Source organism: Giraffa tippelskirchi, chromosome 13, assembly GCF_054371585.1.
Source record: "Giraffa tippelskirchi isolate mGirTip1 chromosome 13, T2T-mGirTip1v1.2.pri, whole genome shotgun sequence".
NCBI lineage: Eukaryota > Metazoa > Chordata > Mammalia > Artiodactyla > Giraffidae > Giraffa > Giraffa tippelskirchi.
This window is the reverse complement of record NC_137287.1, coordinates 41929625-41948434: the sequence shown is the minus strand read 5'-3', so window position 1 is coordinate 41948434 and position 18810 is coordinate 41929625. Positions and strand designations below refer to the sequence as shown.

At 43.8% G+C, this 18810-nt stretch overlaps 1 protein-coding gene across 9 annotated transcripts in view; it reads left to right on the top strand.

The window, feature by feature from the left end:
• The first annotated feature begins 3258 nt into the window (after nt 1–3258).
• The window catches only part of LOC145532780 (ferroxidase HEPHL1-like), a 33068-nt gene continuing 17516 nt past the window's right edge, over nt 3259–18810 (top strand). For 2 of the 9 annotated variants that reach the window (XM_081558543.1, XM_081558536.1), the window contains exons 1-4: nt 3259–3476; nt 4428–4576; nt 7754–7825; nt 10129–10237. The gene's annotated coding sequence lies outside the window, so the exon portion shown is untranslated. Of the gene's footprint in view, nt 3477–3653; nt 3728–4393; nt 4577–7753; nt 7826–10128; nt 10238–18810 lie in introns of those variants that run through there. The other 7 variants (XM_081558541.1, XM_081558538.1, XM_081558542.1 and 4 more) reach the window with 4 other exon arrangements.

The window sequence follows — 18810 nt, the reverse complement described above, 5'->3', positions numbered from 1 at the left end:
GTATGGATAAACAGGAAGGTCCTACTGTACAACACAGGGAACTCTATTCTATATCCTATGATAAATCATAATGGAAAATAATACATTTCTAAAAAGGATGTAAAAAAGAATTAGCAATTCCAATTTAACAATGTTGCCTGTGAGATACATAGATACACAGGGAAGTAAATACGAAGTTGTGTGCTGTAGTCCCATTTATAATATTGAAATACGGACAATCTAAATGGTCATCAATGAGACATTAAAATAACGATGAAATATGATGTACTTCTTAGCATATTTTTGGCAATACAGAAAGATCTTCAAATAAAAATAACAACATGTAACATGAATAAGCTCATTTGTATTAAATGAATTTATACATATACTTTTGTGTGCATAAAAATATCTAGGAAGATTCATTAAAAGAGCTGTTTTCATAAAGGGGAAAGTTAGGGCATATTTGAGATGGGAGAACTCCTACTTTTCATTGTGTATCCTTCTGTACTATCTGCATTTTAAAATCATGAACATAGTTTTTTAAAAAAATATTTGAAAAGTTGAAAAGATGTTTCTCTGTGAAGAAGTATAGTTACCAAAAAAAAAAAAAAACCTCTTTAAAATTAAGACACAAAACCCTGAGCTGAAAACTACAGTAAAATGGAGTCGATATTTAAATAAATTTTTTTATCCTTTATGACCAACGAGAGTCTATCCCAGGGATGTAATAGAGGTTTAATATTAGAGAACCTATTAACAAAATGTATTACTTCATTAGACCAAGGAAGAAGAATTGCATAATCATCTTATGGATGCCAAAGGACATCTGGTAAATAGCAAAAACTGATTAAAAGGGGAAAAATTATTTACAAATAGTTGACTGTCATAATGGATAAACAGTAAAATCTAAAAACAACAGCCAACATCATAATTGAAATTATGGAGACATTCCAATTATGCATTTATATTTTTGAACTTTTAAAATTATGTCCATATCTGAGTTTTACACTATATATATGTTTTATAATATATTACATATATGCTTCTATATTATATTTATATATGTTTATATATATGTTTAAATTTAAAAATTTATAAATACATATATATATTTACGTTGCAGAATCTGCCTGGAATATTCCTCTAAGAAAAGTGAGACAGATACACACACACACACACACACACACACACACACACACACACACACACATATGAACCTCAGAAAGCATCAGTGCTAAAAATGACCCAGCTCACTCAGCTTTAAGTCAACAGCCCAAACCACGGTTTTAAAATGGAATTGACACCACCACCATGTTTGAGAACCCTGAAACTCTTCTTGTGTATGAGCCTGTGCTATCTTAACAGGGTGCTTTCCTTCAAAATCAACAAGAAACTAGCACTTTCTGTGGAATCAAGGCTGTGCCAGGTTGAAGATTCATAAAACAGAAAGATAATAAGAAGTGGGAAAGCTCCCTTTGTACTGTACTATGTACGGTGCTGAGTCGCTCAGTCATGTCCAACCCTTTTGTGACCCCATGAATTGCAGCCCGCCAGGCTCTCTGTCCATGGGGTTCTCAGGGAAGAATACTGGAGTGGGCTGCCATTTCCTTCTCCAGTGGATCTTCTCCACCCAGGGATCTAACCCAGGTCTCTTTCACATGCAGGATGTGTCTTCTGCATTGGCAGGTGGATTCTTTACCACTGAGCCACCTGGGAAGCCCAGGAAAGCTCCCAGGGAGTATCAAAATTCAAGGTGAAGCCACAGATTGTAAACAGTGTCCCGGTGAGGGGGATACTTTTAACAGATGGCCAAGAAGGGTGCTGATGGGAGTTGATACCATCTTCTGTGTTTACTTTAGTGTGTGCGATTGTGAAGGTGGCAACTGGGAGCCAGGAAACACGGGAGGTTCCCTGGAAAATGCAGCAAGGCAAGAAGTTGGCTCCTGGAAAAGCACATGGACACAGAGAGTAGTTCAGACAAATGTGGAAACACAGGGCCACTGGGTCACAGTGGGACACAGCCTCAAGACGTGGAAAGAAGACGAAATATTGGGTTTCAGGGCAGGAGTGGATTGAAAGGTGACTAAGGATCCTCTAAACCAGGAGACTCATTGGAAATAAAAATCGTCACTCCTTTCCCTCTGCCACAGTGATGTCACATTTCCCCACGGACACTGGCTCTCATGCTCATCGTTAATAACAAACCCAAGATGTGGACTGAGGTCTGCTGACTTTGCATATGGCAGTCCTCACTTCCCCCACCTCCACCTCATTTGCCCATGGCTATCAGGCCCTTTCCATGTGCAAGAAACTATGAAGTCTGTAATGGGAAGAAACAGGGCACAGCCCTGCTCCCCCAAAATACGGTGCATGGCTAAGAAGAGCTAAGAAGGGGCTTCACTGGCATTCCAGTGGTTCAGACTTCACCTTCAATGCAGGGGGTGTGGGTTTGATCCCCAGCTAAGATCCCACATGCCTCACAGTCAAAAATCCAGAACATAAACAACAAAAGGAATGTTGTAAAAAAATCAATACAGACTTTAAAATGGTCCACATCAAAAAAAAAAAAAATCTTAAAAAAAAAAGAAGAGCTAAGAAATGTTAGAGCATCAGATCCACCTGGAAGACTCATTCTGCCATCGGGCCATCCTGCTAAGTCACTGCAATCGTGTCTGATTGTTTTGCGACCCCATGAACTGTAACCTGCCAGGCTCCTCTGTCCGTGTGATTCTCCAGGCAAGAATACTGGAGTGGGTTGCCATGCCCTTCTCCAGGGGATCTTCCCAACCCAGGGATTGAACTCAGGTCTCTCCCATTGCAGGCAGATTCTTTACCAGATAAGCCACAAGCGCTGTGACAGCTATCTAAACACAGAGTTTAGATAGGCCTCAGGCAGCCTTCCCTCGGCCGTGCGGAGCAGCTCCCGGGCCGGCTCCACGGCCTTCTCGCAGAACACCGCTCACGCGCCGGGCGAAGAGCTTAGGGCGGGCCTCTGCGGGGGTCGGCAGCGCGCAGGGGTCGTGTGAGCGGCGAGCACAGGCCGGCGCCTGGGGGGCGGGGCGCCGTGAGGGCAGGGGCGAGAGCGGGGGCGGGGGCGGGCGCGGGCGCGGGGGCGCGGGCGCGGGCGCGGGCGCGGGCGCGGGCGCGGGCGGGGGCGGGGGCGGGCGCGGGGGCGGGCGCGGGGGCGGGCGCGGGGGCGGGCGCGGGGGCGGGCGCGCGCGGGGGCGGGCGGGCGCGGGGGCGGGCGGGCGCCTCCCGGGGCCGCTGCTCTGGAGCTGCACAACCGCAAGCGGGATGGCGTGTGTGCCCGTGGTTCCACTCCGTGGCTGTGGGCAGGTCGGTTTCGGTGGCTTCCCGCGCGCGCGGGGGTCGCCGCCACTTCCTGAGCGCCCCCCGCCGCCCCACGTCCTCGAAGCCGCTGTGCGCGCGGGCTGCGCGGAGGGCGTCTCGCTCCGGTGACGCGCCGAGAGACCGGGAGACGGGCTGCTGGAGATCAGGTATGAGTTACACCGGGGAGGTGGGGACGGGGTAGCCCGGTAGACCCGTTAGGGCCGCGCCCTGAGGGCTGCGGTGAGTGTAGCCCCACCCGGGAGCCGGCCAGGCGAACACCCGCCCCTCCCCGCCGGGAAAGGGCGGGCAGCAAGGGGGCTCCGGGGCGGGAGGCTCGCTCTTCAGTCCCAAGGCATTTCAGAGGCGCGTGGGATTACTCTGTGTTTAGATAGCTGTCGCAGCGCTTGTGGCTCATCCGGTAAAGAATCTGCCTGCAATGGGAGAGACCTGGGTTCAATCCCTGAATTGGGAAGATCCCGATCCCCTGGAGAAGAGAAAGGTTACCCACTTCACTATTCTGATATGGACTGTCGCAAAGAGTAAGACTTTGCAAACCGTCAGATTGAGCGACTTTCACTTCACTAATTAAGGGGCTTTCCTCATAGCTCAGTCGGTAAAGAATCTGCCTGCAATGCAGGAGACCCGGGTTCGATTCTTGGGTTGGGAAGATCCTCTGGAGAAGGAAATGGCAACCCACTCCAGTATTCCTGCCTGGAGAATCCCATGGACAGAGGAGCCTGGCAGTGTACAGTCCATGGGATTGCAAGAGTCGGACACGATTTAGGGACTAAACCAGCACGCAGCACTTTGGGGAATGGATCGGATAGAAGAAAGACTAGTTCTGAGTGGGTTATAATAGACAGCAGGAGAGATGGATGTGGTCAACAGCCCAGTCGGGGGTCACTGAACACCGTGTCTTGAGACGACAGGACTTGTAGGTACAAGGACAGGGGTGGAGGTGAGAGGAGTAGCGGGGGAGGGGAGGGACCGCGTCTCTGGAGGCTTCTCTCAGGTAGCAGAGTAAACATCTGGGGGTCAGCAGGAAGAGCCTTTGGGTAAGGTGAGTTTTGTTTTGAACATTCAGGAGCACTTAGTCGGACACTTTGGCCATTTAGCAGATGGGGAAGCTGAGCCACTGGAATTACGGATGAAGTTAAAGGGCTTGTCTGAACTTGCAGCTCTTGGAAGCGGAGCCTCAGCTTGAACAGTTTTCTTCAGTTCCACTCTGTTCTTCTTGGAACTTCAGGCAGTTACCTTATCTAAAAAGGTAGGAGACCACAGTGGGAGGTTCACTGGAGACTAGAACTCAGAGGGGTGGTTGTTGTTCGGTCCCTACGTCATGCCCCAGTCTTCAGGCCCGCATGTACTGAGGCACGACGCCAGGCTTCCCCGTCCTTCCCTGTCTCCCTGAGGTTGCTCAAATTCATGTCCGTTGGGTCAGTGATGTCATCCAACTATCTCACCCTCTGTAGTCCCCTTCTCCTTCGTCATATCCTCAATCTTTCCCAGCATCGGGGTCTTTTCCAGTGAGTCAGGTCTTTACATCAGGTGGCCAAAGTATTGGAGCTTCAGCATCAGCATCGGTGCTTCCAAGGAATACTCAGGGTTGATTTCCTTGCTGTCCAAAGGACTCTCAAGAGTCTTCTCTAACACTACAGTTCAAAAGCATCAATTCTTCGGTGCTCAGCCTTCTTTACGGTCCAACTCTCATGTCCCCACATGACTACTGGAAAAACCATAGCTTTGACTGACTATGGGGACTTTTGTCTGCAGAGTGGTATCTCGGCTTTTTAAAACGCTCTCTAGGCTTGTCATAGCTTTTCTTCCAAGGAGCCAGGGTCTTTAAATTTCATGGCTGCAGTCGCCATCCGCAATTATTTAGGAGCCCAAGGAAAGAAAGTCTGCCACTGTTTTCCTTTTTTCCCCATCTATTTGCCATGAAGCAATGGGACCGGATACCATGATCTCAGTTTTTGAATGCTGAGTTTGAAGCCAGATATTTGAGAGGGGTGGAGGCTTTCCAATATGTCCCCACTAGGGTGGGAAGACCAGGTCACAGGGGAAGAAAGGAGCCCAAAGGCGCAGACACTGCCCACAGGTGCTGGCTTTTCAGGCTGTGAGTCCAGCTGTCTGTTTCGCTCAGAATTGAAGTGTTGGTTTCCCACTTTGGGAAGCCGCAGGGTGGAGGGGGGGAATCAGGGGTGAACTTCGAAGTGTAAAATCACTGGCTTTTCTGGGTCTTAGAGGGCGTCGCTGCACCTTTTCTTACAGTCGTGGCTGCTTTGGGGGCTGGCCACTGGGACAGCTGAGCTGGGTTAGACTAAGAATTGGTCTTGATCTGATTGACCCCTCTCACCCTGGACCCACACATGTTTTCGAGAATCATTCCTCCCTGGCATGTGGTAGCTGGTTTAGAGCAGGGACTCTGCCTTTTTCATTCCAGAATCCCGCATGGTTAGGTGCTGAGTTTGGCAAATTGGAATGATGCGCTTTGTATCTGCAGAACTGATAATCGTTTGAGTCTTTAGGAAAACTATCTCGAGTTCCCAGGGGCTTACAGCTGGAGGTGGGAGCACAAAATGGCACAATTCCCAGTGTGAATTTTTAAAATTAAAGTCTGAAAAAAATAAATAAAAATTGAAATCTGAAAACTCGGTTGTATCTTTACAAGTTTATTTCATACTTGTCTTTTGTATACCTGCTGATCTCCTAATCGTGCAAGAGTTTCAGCTGTCCCTTAAAATAATGTTTGTGATAAAAGGAATATTTAAGTGGATTCTAGTCAATCAGACTTTCCCATGGTATCTTTTTAACCAGTTGATGAAAGAGTAGGTAGAAGTCATGCTTTCATTTTTCATTAGAAATCATTTCTTACATCCAAGCAGCAGTAAATAGTGTAATTTTGTAGTTATACCTGGAGTGCTAAAGCATTTTGTTTGCTAATGCATTTGTTTTGGCTCTCACAGTAGATGGGTTGCTTATCGTTTTGTTTTGAGGGTTTTTTTTTTTTTGGTTGTCATTGGTATAGCATTATTGGGTTTTTTTTTTTTTTGGTAAAAATTTTAGTTGAAATATAGTTTATTTACAGTGTTTCACGTGTAGGGGGTGCTTGTTGACAGACATTGTGTAGCATTTATGAATTTTATACTTCAAATGTTTTTATCCTTCCAAGGGAAATTTTTTTAGAAATTTGCCAACGTAGATAGCAGAAAAACTCCTGTGACCTTTCTGTTTTCTATCCTATCAGTGTATAGGTTGGTTGTTTTTTTTTTTTTTTGATAGTAACCTTTTAAGATCCTTTTCCAATAAATAATAAGTAATTTACATGCTTTTGTCATGTGTTATTCCTTCTGTAGACTGTTGCTTTTTTGTCATTAGTTTTGTTGAGGTGTAATTTATGTACAACACGATACACATTTTAATAGAGTTTTGACAACTGTATACAATCCTTGTAACCAGCAACCCAACCAAGATTTCTGCTATGCCAAGGATTCCCCTTTCTCTTTTGTGGCCCTGGCTACCTCCCATCTGCAGCCTTAGGCAGCCAAGGATTTTCTTTCCCCTCCAGATTATGTTTGTCTTTTTTATTGTGTTTCTGGAGTCAGCATGCCAGCAATTGCAAAGTTTTCTCTACAGGGCCAGTTAGAAGCATACAGTGTGTACTCCTTTCTGTCTGACTTCTCAGTACAATGTCTTTAAGATTATCTTTAATGACTGTGTTGATTGTGTATTTTGTTAGTAATTCATTCCTTTTTATTTTTTTAATTGTGGTAAACGATGCAAAACTTAAATGTTGCCATTTCTAACCATTCTTCTGTGTCCACTTCAGTGGCATTAATTATATTCGCATTGTTGTGCAACCATCACCCCTATTTCCAAAGCTTTTTCATAACCCCAAATAAGCTCTATAGCTTTTAAGCAGTAACTGCCCACTCTTCTACCCCCTCAGCCTCGTAGGCGCTAATCTACTTTGTTTCCATGCGTTTGCCTTTTCTAGACATTTCAGACAAGTGGCATCATACAGTATTTGTCCTTTTGCGTCTGGCTTATTCCCCTAAGCAGTGTTTTCAAAGTTCACGTTGTCGTGTCTATTGGCACCTTTTTTTGACTGAGGAATAGTCCACTGAAGAGACGTACTTTGTCTGAAGATAGGTTTTCAATTCTCTTGAGTGTATACCTAGAAGAGGGATTTCCGGATAATATGGAAATTAGAAATGTGACCTGTTGTGGCCCCTCAAGGCTGTGCTCTCTAGGGCCGCACCGTCTCACATTCCCGCCTGCGCTGGCCGAGGGTGCCAGTTTCTCCCCATCCTCTCCAACACTTGTCATTGTAGCCATCTCAGTAGGTGTGGAAGGACTATTGGTGTTTCATAAGGTACATAAGCATAGAGTATTGCTACAAACTTGGTGGGGGAACTAATGAGCGTAATTTTATATGTTCCAGGAGGTTGGACTGAGGCAAGTTCTGGAGGAGATGAAAGCTTTACCCGAGCAAACCTACCTGATGTGTAAGTTGGTAAGTTGACAGTTTAAAACAGTTTAAGAAATGTGATATTGATGTCAGATCATCTTCACATTAGTTTTTAGATATGATTTGTGTGTTTACATTCTCTGTGAGTCTGATCATACCCTAGTTATGCAGAAGTAGAAGGATTTGTGTTAATGATTATTATGTCTGTAGGGACCAAATAGTGCTTGGCACATGGTAGATGTTCGATAAATACTTCTTGTTTGACTGGTATGACTTGAAAGGAATTAGGGTGGATCCAAAAGAGATGACACAGGAGCAAGTAACAGACCTAACGGGTGAAGTGTGTTGTTTCCGCTGCTTGTTTTCATCAGGTGAGGCCTTAGTGGGTTTAAAGGGAGAACAGGCAGTTTGCAGATTTAGCAGGAGTAGCAGTGACTTCCGAAAGCTTGCGTGAAGTTGGCTGGGAACTCATGCTGCGGAACACTACAGCTTGGTAGGCTAGAGGGTTCTGGAGTTGCAGACTGTTTAGAGCCAAGCGTGGGAGTTGGCACAGAGGAGAATTTGAGCTGAATGACTGACTTCTGAGGACCAGCGATTGGATGAAGAATAAGACACAAGACTACTGACTGCTGGAGGAGAAAGGAGTTCTTGAGAGCTCCTCCTGGAGAGAAGTCTGTCTGCAACTTGAGATTTCGTCCCTGGCCTGGTTAGGTAGTGTTTTCATCAGTTAGTTGGGCATAGAAATCAGTAGCTGCTGGAGTCCTGCTCCAGCTGGTCCAGGGTTCCCTCAGGGTGGACGGCGTCGGCGATGCGAATGAGAAGACACAGCGAGTCTCGGTGTTTCCAAGTGTCTTCTGACTTTATTGCTTTCAAGGCAGCTTTTATATTTTTAGTTTGTACAGAGAAACAAATGTAAAGTGTAGAGTCATGCCAAATCAGATCAATGGGTCAGCAGTTTTTGACCCTGATCGGAACCAGGACACTGTTTGTGTTTCTTAGTTATAAAAAGTTTAAAGTTGTTTACATCATCTTCTGGCCTGGAGGCCTGCTAACATCTTGTGACTCCTTTATTGATAAGGGTTGATCAGCCAGAACACTTTTGTATCAGGCACAGAAAGTACCAGAGTTACATTTTTTAAAGAATACAGGCACAGCAGATTATGACAAAGAGAGAATTTATAAACTCAGAGTTTCAAGGTAAAACCTGTTTTTGTGTAATCTATCTTGTGCCTTGAGCCTAACAGAAAAGAATGTGGTCCCATAAAGTCATGGTACAGCAAGCTGAAACAATGTAGCACAAAGGTCAGTTCTTAGCAAAATCACCAGCTGAATTAACAATTGTCTTATTATTTGTATTAAGGCTAAACTTCTATTTATATAAGTCTCTAACTATTACGTTTTCATTATATAGGCTAAATATGTTAAGAGTAAAAACATAGTAAATATAGACGAGGTGACAGTTTTATAAAGTAATATTTCTTACATTTTCTAATCCTTTTTTCCTACGACGAGTTCTGTACCTATTGGGGCTTTTGTGTGTTTAGGCTCTCAATGCTGTTTATTGTTAAGGAGCAGTCATGCACATTAGCTCCAAAAGCACAGGTATATTTATCAAACAAACTAATATGCTAGCAAGAGGAATTTGGATTAGTATACTGTATATCCTAGATAATTTTATCAGGGTGCTAACCGTTTTTCAGGGGCCTTGTCGATTGAGGTTTCAGATTGATCTATTTTAGAAGAGAATCAGGAAAAGGCCTTTTGTCTAAGTCACAGAAACTAGGAAGGGGTTTATTGTAGCAAACATCAGACAGACAGATATCATCTTTAAGGTGAGCGCTGAGGCAGCCTTCCGAGAATCCCTCAGGCCTGAGAAGCCTTGCTCGATCACTCCTTCTCCTCATGACCCTGTCATGGGTGGGATCTCGTGAGCTGGCTCCCGGCAAGTAGCGTGTTGTTAGGGTGTGTGGAGTACACAGAACAGTAGGAACACTTTGCAGTGACTGTGTTTAAGGATAGATACTAATGAACGGGGAACTGATGTGCAAGAGGTCTGCAGTAAATATCAGGGAAATGGAAGGTCCTGCACTCAGGTTCCCAAGTCCTTCATTTGTTCCTGCAACAGATATGCACTCAGCAGTTATGAGCTGATAAAGGGCTCTGCTGTATCAATTGTAAACAGCAGAATCAAGAGGTTTGCCCCCGTGGCCTCTCAGCACCAGCGCCGCCCTCTTCTTGCAGAAAGGACCCACGGAAGGCTGTGCTTCCCCCAGGGTCGGCTTGGAGTTTGGATCGGATCCTGTGGTGTCCTGGGCAGAACATCAATGGACATGTCCTCTTATTTTCAGGCACCGTCACGTTCGTGGGTGATTCCGCCCCAGTGAGTATAGAAACAGAGATCATGTTGGAGCAGCTGAAGGAGCGTTACCAAGAACTCAGGATCCAGCTGGAGACAAGGTCAGGGGACTGAGGGAGGCCACAGAGGTCGGGGAACTTCCTGCTGCTGAGATGCGTCTGCTCACGCGTCTGCCCGTAGTGAGCACGCTCAGGGGGACTGAGGCTTGCGGGGAATGTGGGTGACCTTGATTTTCTGCCTCCACCCCCTTTGGAAGAAGGCAGGACAGAAGGAATAGCTAATAACGGAATGGAGCAGGGTCCCTCCCCTGTCCGGAGGCTGGTGCAGAGGCCAGACCTCCCTGTGTGCCCTGCGCTGGGAGGTCACAGCCCTGGCTCTGTTCCAGCTGAAGCAGATTCTGGGAGCAAAATCTTAGTTCCTGGGATTGCCCTGCGCCAGGGGCTCCCCAGGTGGCGCTAGAGGAAAAGAGGAGATACGTCACCAATACAGGATGTTCCTGGACCAGGGATCGAACCGGTGTTCCCTCCATTGGCAGGCGGCCTCTTATCCACTGCACCACCAAAGAAGCCCTGCCTTCTTTTTAGAGTACTTCTTTTATCATTTCTTTAAAGGTAGGTCTTCTGGTGACAAATCTTAGTCTTCCTTCCTCTGAGAATGTCTGGATTTCCCCTTTATTCCTGAAGGGTATTTGTGCTGGGCATAGAGTTCTGGACCAAATGGTTTTTGTTTCTTTTTTTTTTTTTTTTTTAATTTCAGCACTTGAAATATCTACTACTTCTTTCTGGCCTCTTTGGTTTCAGATGAGAAATCCACTATCCATTTGAATTGCTGTTCCCCTATAGGCAGTGTTTATTTGTCCTTAGATTTCAGATGTTTGATTATGGTATTTTGTGTGTGTGTTTCCTTGATGTTATTCTTTTTAAGGATTCAGGTTCTTGAATCTTTCGTTTTATGGTTTTCCCTGAATTGGGAGAATTTCAGCCATTATTTCTTCAAATATGTTTTTTAACCCTATACTATTTCTTTTTTTCCTTTTTATACTCTGATAACTTAAATTTTATATCTTTTGTTATTATACGATAGGTCCTTGATGCTCTGTTAATTTTCTCTTCCAAGTATTTTCTCTCTGTTGTTTAGATTAAATAGTTTCCCTTGCTCTTTTTCATTTTTATTGATCCCTTATCTTAGTATGCTAAAAAACTACATCCAGTTTATTTTTTGTAATTTCCCTTCTTTACTCCTTTTAATGAATCAAGATTGTTTCCTTTTTTTTTTTTTTTTTAATGCTGGCTTCCCTTTTATTTAAAGCTGCTGTCTTATCAACTCATCTTTTATATCTTGTTTCTCAAAGTCCAAGATCACTTTTGTTTTCTTAAGTATTCACAGCAAATGCTACCTAAAGTTTAGATTCCTAGAGTAAAACTTTGTTTCCAAAATATTACCTCTTGCATGTTCTGTTACTGTTGTTTAATGCCGCAGGTGCTTAGAGTTTCCACGTTGGTTTTAATCTGTTCCCATGTCCTTGAATGGGTGTTTGCAATGGCCCCATCACCTTTTGATTATTCCCAAAACTAGTGGGCAGAGTTTTCCTGGCATCAGTCAGGATAGGCTAGATCATGCTGCAGTAACCTTCAAAAAAATCTCAGCAGCATAATACGCAGAGGGCTTTTTCTCACTCATTTGTATATCGATGACGTTTCTTCTCAGTGCTGTTGCCATCTAAAGCATTGCTGATTGCCATTTCTGTGAAGAATAGGAAACGTGACAAGTTGAGTGCTGGTTCTCTAAATGTTCTGGGTAGAAGTGACACATACCACTCACATTTTGTTAAGTGTTTGTTGCTTTGTTAGCCAAAGCAAGTGACGTGGCCGTGGCTAACTTCAAAGGGTTGGGGTCATGCGCTCGTACCATGGACCCAAGAGGAGAACTGGAAATATGTAGTGAACAGCAGTAATGGCTACCACAGGCTCCTTGATGGTTTGTTTGTATACCCTAGAAATCTGTCTTTAAGATGGTCAGGAGTGGATCTGGGATAGTACCTCCCAGCCATACCTACCTACCTGGCCAATCAGTAATTATGGCTGCCATCTGTTTGATTGGTTGGTACCTGTGCTTTAACAATCATTAAATATTTCAAATATAATTCTTGGGACTTGCCTGGTGGTCCAGTGGTTCCAATGGAGAAGACTTCACCTTCCAATGCAGGGGGTGTTGGTCGAGGAGCTAAGATGCCACATGCCTTGCAGCAGCAAAACAAAACAGAAACAATATTGTAACAAATTCAATAAAGACTTTAAAAATGGTCAACATCAAAAGAGTCTTAAAAATATCATTTTTGATCAGTTTTTTTTTTAAATTGCAACTTGATTCATCTAGCGTCCTAGAGGACTAATTGTGGAAGCTGGGGTCATAGCTCTGTCTGCCTACTCATTTTAATGTGGCTCCTCGCCCAACCACCTTTGACTGCTGTTGGTCCTTGGTAAGAGAGCAACTTCAAGTGAAGTTCTTAGAGGTTTCCCTGTGCTTTGTCATGGTCTCCAGCTGTACCACTTTCTTAAGAATGAAGATTTAAAAGTCTGCCCTTGGTGACTTTTTCTTTATTGGATCCTGCCTGTACTTGACCTAACACCAAAAAAACAAAAAAACCGTTAAGGGACTTCCCTGGTGATCCAGGGGTTAAAAATCCACCTTGCAATGCAGAGGATGTGGGTTTGATCACTGATCGGGGAACTAAGATCTCACATGCCATAGAGCAACTAAGATTGCATGCCACAACTGCTGAGCCGACCGACACACCACAACTGGAGAGTGTGTGTGCCACAACCAAAGATCTGCATGATGCAACCAAGATCGCACATGCCACAACTGAGACCTGATGCAGACAAATCAAGAAATAAATACTGTATTTAAAAATCCTTAAAATTTTTATCATATGGTTGACATTATTTCACAATAGTTATTCGCAACTATTGATATTCCTGTGTTCTGTTTTCCTATGGTCATCTGGGACAGTTTCTGGGTAGGGGGACTTGGTTACCATAGGTACATGAGTGCTGACATCTTGACTGTGTCGCTTTGTGGCTGGACTCCTTGTAGCAGGCTTCTCTGTATCTACTGTGGCATGGTATGTGGTAGACCAGTGGTGTTTGAAAACTCAAGGACAGGATAAAGAGCGCCTCAGAGGTCATGGATCCCAAAACAGACCTAACCAAGGTTCAGAACCAGTGAGAGTCAGAGCTAAGGTAAACTCTCTTCTCTAATTCACTTGATGTCTTTCTCAGTGTATAGCATCAATGCAAGTGGCTAGCAGCTGAGTAGAGGGACTCGACTCTACCTGTCATAGTCTTAGGCACTTCTTCCTTTACGAATTTTACTTCTTTTCTCATTCTTTCTTCTCTCCCATCCTTTTTCACCCTTCTTTCCTAATATATGTTCAGTTGGCCAAAGGAGCCTACCAGTAATGTTCATCCTTGCTGTTGGCACTGAGCACTGAATAGATCACTAACTATTGGAAGAAGGAAGCATTTAGTGTCTAGTTGGAGAACATCGGTGTTAAAGGGTGGAGAGATTCATAGGTGAAAGGGTAGGTGATTGTTTATTGTACAAGGAAGTGTACTAGTGATGTAGTCTAAATAATACTAATGGGTCTTTCCCTTGGCTTGGCCTGGATCATGCTGTTTTCCATAAATTTTCCGTCAGAGAGCAGATGTCATCTAGTGACTTTCCTACAAATGTTTGCTTTCTGAGAAGTGAGCTCTGTTTATTTCTCTGGTTACAAAAATGTGTTGTTTATACCTTGTAAAGAAATGTGAATCTCTTCTGATTTGCTTCCCAAGCACATTTCTCACTGAGTCATTACCCAACCCAATGTCAGCTGGACCAAACTGCCTTTATTATAATACTGATTGAGGAAGACATCCCAGGCAGGCTTCCTAAGCTTGCACAGTCTTTATCAGAGGTATAGAAGTTTACGAGAATTCACTTGGAAATATTTGAATTTTGGCCACAAATTCAGGTTAAGGTATTGGCTCAATACAACAGGTCATTCCTTGGAGTCAAAATGTAACTAGCATTACTGGGGAGAGTGAAAGGAAGTAGGTGCATCATCGCTTGCTGTCTGTAGGGAAATTGGTTCCAGAACCTCCTGCAGATACCAAAATCCGAGGATGCTCAAGTATGTGCATGTAACTTCAGCACATCCTCTGTAGACTTTAAATCATCTCTAGATTACTTATACTGCTTAATACAATGTAAATGCTCTGCAAATAGCGATCAATACAATGTAAATGCTGTGGAAGTAGTTGATGGTGTGTGCCTGTGCCAAATTCAAGTTTTGTTTCAGAACTTCTGGGAAATTTTTTTCCTAAATATTTTCTTTTCTTTTTTAAAAACATTTTAAATTTGAAGACAGTTGATTTGTAATGTTGTGTTTGCTTATTTGCTTTTGAAATTTTTGGCTGCAACCTGCAGTGTGCGGGATACTAGTTCTCTGACTAGGAATTGAACCCGCACCCGCTGCATTGGAAGGCGGAGTGTTAACCACTGAACTACCAGGGAAATCCCTTCCTGAATGTTTTCTGTCTGCAGATGTGGGACCTGTGGCTGCAGAGGGCTAACGTCACTTGGTCAGAATTTCTGTTGATGACTGAGATAGGCATCACTGAGTTCTTACTCTGCCCTTGTATGTGGCTTCCTGTTTCCTTGCAATGGTGGTGTGTTTGGTTGTGTATCCATGCTGTAGTCATATACAACTGTTGTTGCCTCTTGCTTTCCTCTGCTTATTCTCCCCTCCTCTCAAGCCTTTCTCCACTTGCCCCTCTGTTCCTAGTCCTATCTCTGTCAAGATGCAAGATGTTGGCCAAGTCTTTCCCAGTCCTCTCACCGCCATTCATCTCCCCCCTCATTGTGTCTGACTTTGTGCTCCTTCTCTCCATGTCTTTCTCCTCCGTTGGACTTCACCTTTGACCCTGCTCTCTCCCTCCTTGAGGTCTTTGTGTGCTTTACCTTTGGGCCCCTCCCAGTGTAGCACAGATCCCTGGACATGTGAGAACTCGTTTGACGACCTCCTCTCTGCCTTGGAAGAAGTTCATACTGAGTTGGGGAGACCAGTATCGGGTTGACGAAATGGTCATTTGGCTTTTTCCATAGGACGTGATGGACAAACCCAAACGAACTTTTTGGCCAACCCAGTAAATAGCATGAGATAGCATGAGAAACACAGGGTGGTTCCTGTTGTAGCCTTGCTGGCTCTCTGATCCAGGCATGCCCCAAATCCTTCTAGCAATGAACCCTCTGCTTTTCCCATACCCTCAGTCTCAAAGTTCAGGAGTGACCCATCCCAAGACCATTCTGGGCCTTTCCCACACTTGGCCCATGTTTTAAAAACCTGGGCCTCTTGTACTTTACAGCCTTTGCCTTGAGTTATCTCCAAGGTAGCCTTTGACAACCTGACACCATTAATCTGACTTTGTGTCTTGGTTTTCTCATCGTGCTTTTAGGAAAAGCTGTTAAGACGTCTCCTTCACTGTTTTGGGTACTTTATGTCCCTGGCTGCACGTTTTGTGCTGATTCTCTAAGTCAGGGTTTCCTGGTAGATTTGATACCCAAAGCAAAGATTAGCTGTATACAACTTTCAGAGAACAGCATTAATTTATATTTGAGGAGTCCTTGCTTATTTCTCATAAGCAAGGTCTGTTTTTATAGATTTATACTTAGCTTGCTAAATTTATTATTATGTAATCATTAAGAGTTAGATCAGATTAAATAGTAATATAGGGCTTCCCAGGTGGTGCTAATAGTAAAGAATCCACCTGCCAATGCAGGAGATGTGAGAGACCTGGATTCGATCCCTGGGTCGGGAAGATCTGCTGGAGTAGGAAATGGCACCCTACTCCAGTATTCTTGCCTGGAGAATGCCATGGACAGAGGGACCTGGCGGGTTCCAGTCCACGGGTCACAAAGAGTCAGACCCTACTGAACACACACACACAAATAGTAACACAGTACCTATTCATGTACATCCTCCCAGCTTAAGCAATGAAACACTATCAGTACAAAGAAGGAGGTACATTTTCCTCTTTTATCCCCGGATGTAATAACTACTCTGAATTTAGAGTTCAACATTCCCTTATTTTTCTTTATACTTTTACTGCATATTCCTAAACAAAACATGTAGTGTTGTTTTATTTATATTTATTTTTTAAATATTTATTTATTTGGCTGTGCGAGGTCTCAGCTGAGGCTCGATCTTCCATCTTTGTCGTGGCATGTTGAATCTTTCAGTTGCAGCGTGTGAGATCTTTAGTTGTGACACGTGAACTCTTAGTTGCAGCATGTAGGACCTAGTTCCCTGAGCAGGGGTCAAACTTCGGCCCTCTGCATTGGGAGTGCAGAATTTTAGCCACTGGATCACCAGGGAAGTTCCTGTCCTGTGGTTTTCTACTTTTAAAACTTTGTGTAAATGAAATTATACTGTGAATAGTCTGCAACTCCATATTTTTTTTGCTCAACGTTATGTTAGTGAGATTCATCCATGTTGTTAAGTGTAGCTTTCATTCATTTTTGCTGCTGAGTCCATTGTACGAAGACATCAGAACACATAATTTTTTACCCTCCTGTCGCACATCTAATTAAAGTGTTTCTCATTTTGTTTTTATGGACAGTTTTATTACATGTTCTTTTATATGTTAACTTCTTTAGGGTCTGTGCCTAGGGAAGAAATTGCTGAGAGAAATAATACACCATCTTCAAATTACTAGCTATTCCTGCACAAATAATTATCTGAGGTCATGGTACCAATTTATAGTCCAACCAAAAATCTAGGAGTCCTTCTTGTAGCATATCGTCTCCTATCGTCTCCAATGATACTCAGTATTTTCCAGCTTTTTCATTGTTGCCAGTTTCATATTTGTTAAATGTATCTCTTTGATGTTTATAATTTGTATTTTCCTGATGGCTAGGTAAAGACCCATTTTTTTTTCATGTTTACTGGCATGTGGTTTTCTACTTCTGTTAACTGCTTGTCATACCTTTTGCCCATGAGTTTCTTTTTGTCTTCTTCTCATTTACTAGTAGACATCGTTTATATATGCTGGATCCTAATCCTCTGTTAGTAGAGATTTTGGTCTTTTTTTTCAATGGTGGATCCCAAGTGCCTCAGGCAGTCTCTGGTAGGTGTTCAAAAGTATTTGTTGAATGAATGAATAGCTGTTTATTCATCTTATCATTTATAGTTGGCCTTGTATGTCTTTTTAAAGAAATCCCTTCTTACCTTGATACCCCACAGATATCTTCTTATATTTTCTTTTAGATGTTTAACCTCATATATTTTTTTACCCAAGGAGGTTATTTTACATCCTATATGGCTCTGTGAAGAAGAAATGAATGAGTTTCCAACAGGCTTCACCACTCACTAACTGTGATACTCGACAGCTCTCTCTACCTCAAGAACCTCAATTTTGAGACTTTGCTCGTGATCCAGTGGTTATGTCTCCATGGACTTGGGTTTAATCCTTGGTCAGGGAACTAGATCCTGCATGCTACAACTAAGACCCAGTGCAGCCAAAAAAAAAAAAAAAAAAAAAAAAACCAATCAAAAGAACTTCAATATAGCCCCTTATTTAAAGAAGTGGTGGTGATATGAACTGCCTTGCAGGGTTGATGTGAGATTAATTTAGATAAACTGTCAAGCATGTAATACATGCCTGACACATAATAAGCCATTCAATACTGTGGCTGTTTCTGCCTTCTCTTGTCTCCTAACTGAGGGCGGCAAAGTTCTAGGAATATGAAACCATCTCCCCATGGGAGCAACTTCCCCGTGGATGAGGAGAAACCCATGATGGGCCCTTTCTAGCTTCTTTCTGGCAGCTAGCTCATCCTCCCTCTGCCTTCCTCCTGGTCTGGCCTCATCTCCTCAGCCTGGGTTTCTGCACTACGCCAAGTAGCAAATGCCTCTCTTTTACAACCTGTGACAAATCCCCGAGTAGATGCAGGCAAGCCTTTGAGCCGCTACACCATCTTTCATTTTGAACGCTTAAAGAGACTTTTCATCAGAACAGAACTGCTTTGCAAACAAGGATATAGGCTGCGTTCCTCCTAAGGAGGGTTTGTGATCCGTTCGCATTTCAGTTATTCCTAAACACAACCAAGGACATCGGTCAGTTCTTTACCATGGGCATTGACCTGTTGTGGGAGGGGACCAACAGATTCGTGGTAATGGTCAGCCCTCAACTAAATGTAAATATTAGATGTAGTCACAGTGAATTATTATCCTTTTAAAATTTATTTTTAAAAATTATTTATTTATTCATTTATTTATTATCTTTGGCTGCACTAGGTCCTTGCTGCTGCACACAGGCTGCTCTAGTTGTGGTGAGCTGGGGCTGCTCTTTGCTGTGGTGAGTGGGCATCTGATTGTGGTGGCTTCTCTGCTTGGCAGCTCATGGGCTCGAGACCTCCGCTCCGCCGCCCAGTGGCTTGTGGAATCTCCCTGAACCAGGAATCGAACCTGTGTCCCCTCTACTGGCAGGTAGATTCTTTACCACTGGAACACCAGAGAGGGCTTCCCAGGTGGCGCTAGTGGTAAAGAAACTGCCTGGCAATGCAGGAGACACGAGCTCAAGCCTCGGGTCGGGAAGATCCCCTGGAGGACGGCATGGCAACCCACTCCAGT